The sequence below is a fragment of the Microtus oregoni genome, unplaced genomic scaffold (assembly GCF_018167655.1).
Source record: "Microtus oregoni isolate MIOR12 unplaced genomic scaffold, Mior012 000008F_ref0000371, whole genome shotgun sequence".
Lineage (NCBI taxonomy): Eukaryota > Metazoa > Chordata > Mammalia > Rodentia > Cricetidae > Microtus > Microtus oregoni.
This window is the reverse complement of record NW_024543067.1, coordinates 51,518,797-51,522,865: the sequence shown is the minus strand read 5'-3', so window position 1 is coordinate 51,522,865 and position 4,069 is coordinate 51,518,797. Positions and strand designations below refer to the sequence as shown.

Sequence of the window (4,069 nt, the reverse complement as noted above, 5' to 3'; positions counted from 1 at the left end):
CTTTAGCCCTTGCTCACTGTGCTACTGTGGGAATCCGAGTTCCTCTGAGCTGTCGCTTTTCCCTTCATTGTAAGTGACAAAAGGGTTGAAGCTGATAAACTGGACAGCCTTTGAGTCACTTCTCGACCCGAAGCGGGATGCTTTGATTCAGTTTCCTCTTGGGAAAAGAGAGTTTTCCAACTCAAAGGGCAGTGCTTTTCCGTTGTGCAATCGATGCCGTTTGGAGCTTAAGCAGGAAGAGGCCAGGAGAACCCTGTGCCTCAACTTTCCCTAACCATGATCCTGGCTCCTTTCCCCGTCAGCAGCATGTCATTGAGACCTCTTTTCGGTAAGAAGGTGAGCTCCCAATGTCCTGTGTCCTTGACTGTCACCAGCCAGCGATTATTGCCCAAGTCAGTCACACTCCAGACAGACTGGCACTTGGCTGATCTCTTCCGGAAGTCTGGACGCCTGGGTTGAAGGTTAGTCACAATCCCCAGTGCCCAAGGGGACCCAGGGGAGGCCTGCAGCTGCTCTCAGCTGTCGACTGAACAATGCAGACCCTGTCAGGTCCCCAGCTGAGCCCTCTTTCAGGGTTGTTCGGATTGCAGTATTAACTGGAGGCCACTCAGCTGCTTCCTGTTCCTTGAGCCTCGGCACAGAGGCCTTAGCAAAGATGCTCAACTTGGGTCTTCATCTAACCAGAGCCCCCAGCAGCTGGGGAGACGAAAAGTTTCAGCATCATCTCATAACATAAATGTCTCCCATTGGAAAGGGCCCCAGGGACCAAGAGCCCAAGGCCTCTATTTTCACACATGTCGGCCAGACCCAGGGATAAAAGCAAAACTCAGTGTTCAGGAGCCTTGAGGCCGTACTTTTAGAGTCTCTTGGGTTATGACGGTAGTTTTCTTGCAAGTGTCCCCCACAGTCATACACTCGTGGAAAATATTTATGCTAGTGAATACCGTCTATTTCAGCAAGGCGCGTCCTGCCTGCCTGTGGAGCTCAGCTGTCCCCAAGCTTAAGGGTCATCTCCCATCTCCACATTAAACCCCAATCCTCCCAGTGGCTGGTCTAGTAATTATTATCAGCCTCTGCCCCAACCCCCACCTCTCATTAGTGTCCCTCCACCACATACCTGGGAGAACGACCCTCCAGTGTGTAAGTTACAGCTCCTCCTTTCCTTTGAACTGCGGGGGATTCTTTTTTTTCTTTGTTTTTGTTTTTGTTTGTTTGTTTGTTTTTTTAGGGGTTTCTCAAGACAGGGTTTCTCTGTAGCTTTAGAGCCTGTCCTGGAACTAGCTCTTGTAGACCAGGCTGGGCTCGAACTCACAGGCCTGTCTTTTTTGCCTCCTGAGTGCTGGGATTAAAGGCGTGCGCCACCACTGCCTGGCTCTGTGGGGGATTCTCGCTTCCTGATTATTGACTCTCAAGAAGTCCCATCTGGGAGCTAACCCTGTGGCTACAGTTGGAACCCAAGGTCAATTTAGGGATATGTAAGGGGAGCTGACTCCTATCACATGAACCATGTTTCCAAATGACCCAGGGGAGGAATATCCTGGTCCTTGCTGCCACCAAGTCCATTCTGATCTCGTCTTCTCTTGCAGGATTGGAGAATGGGCTGTATAATAAGGACCACAGCTAAGTGGCCCTCAGACCTGGAGACTCATGGAATGGAGTAGCCAGGTAAGGATGTGAAAGGTGAGCGAAGACTAGACATAATAAGTCCAGAGTCTAGCTCCGTTCTCCGCGGCCTCCAGAGCAGCTTAGTTTTCTGAATGCTTTTCTCAAGTCCTAATGAAAACAAGTTGGAGCCACGGCTGGGTCTGGAGCGGGGGCTGCAGAGTGGAGTTTATAGGCACTCGCATTTTCTTAACAGCTCCCTCTCACTCACACATTCTTCTACATTTTTCCCTTTTATTAATGTGGCATCCTTCCCAGGCCACTTTATGGGACCATGTGTGTTTCCACTTAGGCCTTGATTGAGTCTGATCGCATCTCTCTGCACGAAGAACCCTTAGATCTTGCCCACGGCCTTCCCACCTCACCCTGCAGGGTCTCATCATTTCAGTTGCTCCAGGGCTCTGGTGCTCATCTCTCAACTCCGTCCCAAGTACCCCATGGTTGTTTCTCGCTGTGCCTCTGCCTTAGGGTCATACCTCATCTGGACCCCGAAGAAGACAACCCAATTTGATGACTCACCCAAATCTGCAATGACTCCTGGAACCTTGCCCAATAATCAGATCTGCTCAGAGGATGAAAAGGGAGATTTGCTACAACGGAAGGCTTTCAAAGGAGTGTGCTTTGAGCCCTGAAGGCCATTGCCAAAGAGCAGCTCCGAGGGAGCGCAGCTTTCCAAGGGGCCCGCTCTCAAAGGCATGGCATGCATTTTTGGAAAGTCAAGCTTTGGCGTGCTTAATAAAAAAGATATTCACGGCGCCTGTAGCAACTCTACACGCTGAGCTTTTCTGTCCTCGGCAGCTCAGTTCCAGGAACTAGGACTGAATCTGCTGCTTCCTTGCTCCCTTTGAGCCCTGCTTCCCTTTACCCGCCCCTGATATCTGGAAGGTTGCTCTGTTTCACTCGGATACGAAGTGGCAGGCTTGGTGGCAGCCCTGTGATCTTTGAAATGTACCCTCTGGGAGCTGCATTTCCTTCCTCTGTAAACCCAGGAAAGAATTCCACGCTCCTCAGAGCGGCAACAAGTGAAGTTGTGTCTGTTTGGAGGCCTGGCTTCCTGAGGCCCTGGCAAGGTTTAGGAGATCACGACTCTAACTAATACTATAAAATTAGCCCATATCTACTGACACGTTTGTGAATTGCTTTTATTCTCTAATTGCCTACCCTGTTCCCTCTGACCTGCCCCAGAATGTCTGTGGGCGGCAGCCGATTCCCCATTCCCTGTTCCAAAGCGGGAGTCTCTGGGCCGCTTGGGAAGGGCAGGCCTGGCATCATTTTTCCCAGTAGGCTCTGGGAGAGGCATTAACGCCACAAGGCTTGATGTGGGATGTTTTTACAGGTATTGTTCATCTGGTGGGCAGATGGAGCTTTGCTGCAAGACACACTTCTGTCTTCCAGATGGAAAGTGCCTGGGAGACCCGAGCTGGGACTAGCCTGTCTCTTCTTGGAGCCAGTATGGGGGTATACATGACCTCCTTCTAAGCCCCTACTTAAGGCAACTTACAGTGGGCTATGCCTTTGACCCCTGGAACTTATGTCCAGTCAACTATTTGGTAATTTCCTTGTAACCTCCACCCTCTATCTTAAATAGTCTCTCTCTCTCTCTCTCTCTCTCTCTCTCTCTCTCTCTGCCAGGAAAAGAGCAATGCTAGTCACAGTAATAATCGTGCTGGCTGTTTACCCACTGGGTGTATGTATCCTTCATGACAGTGTATCTCAGGAAGCAGCATCATGACACAGAGGGTATTTTTCCTGAAGGAAACAGACTTAAGAAGCGTTGCTCGTGCCTGCCTTGTCCCCCTTGGTAACACATGCCATTGGATAGCATCAACTCCCAGTTCTCTACCCCAGAGCTCAGGTCGCTGCCTAAGCAAAGCAGGAACATCCCTTGCCTCACATTAGGAATGAGCCTTTCTTGAGTTGAGTTTCTGTGGAGTCCCATGCTAAAGTGCTTTCTACCACATCACTTCTGGTCAAAGCGCTTCCGGTCACAAGGTGCAGAAGCCTGTTCCCAAAAGTTCATATGGAACGTGATCGTTGTAACAATGAAGTAATTTTAAACAAAGGAAGTATCAGGTTTCAGTGTGGCTTTAAATTATGTCCTTATTGTCGTGGAAGTTTCGTTTAGCTCCCTACATGCCAATGACTATAAGATTTATGTTTTTATTACTTCAATTTTTTTGAGACAGGGTTTCTCTATGTTATAGCTCTGACTGTCTGGGAACTCACTTTGTAGACCAGGATGGCCTCTAACTCACAGAGATTCACCTGCTTCTGCCTCCTGAGTATTGGAATTAGAGGCATGTGCCACCACCGCCTGACTTTAAATTCTTAAGAGAGAAAAAACGAAATAATATTTTTTTTCTGGCCAGCATACTGGCTGGTCTTGAGTATCACTCCTAGTTGAAAT

The 4,069-nt window shown here is 49.2% G+C and overlaps 1 long non-coding RNA gene across 2 annotated transcripts; it reads left to right on the top strand.

Annotated features, from left to right (window-relative positions):
* Nucleotides 1–377: 377 nt before the first annotated feature.
* LOC121451282 lies at nt 378–2,740 on the top strand. 2 transcript variants are annotated; one of them, XR_005974722.1, is made up of 3 exons: nt 378–461; nt 1,587–1,665; nt 2,131–2,740. It is a non-coding gene; the product is annotated as an uncharacterized LOC121451282 (long non-coding RNA). The 2 variants fall into 2 exon arrangements; XR_005974721.1 differs by having other exon boundaries at nt 1,587–1,680.
* Nucleotides 2,741–4,069: the final 1,329 nt, after the last annotated feature.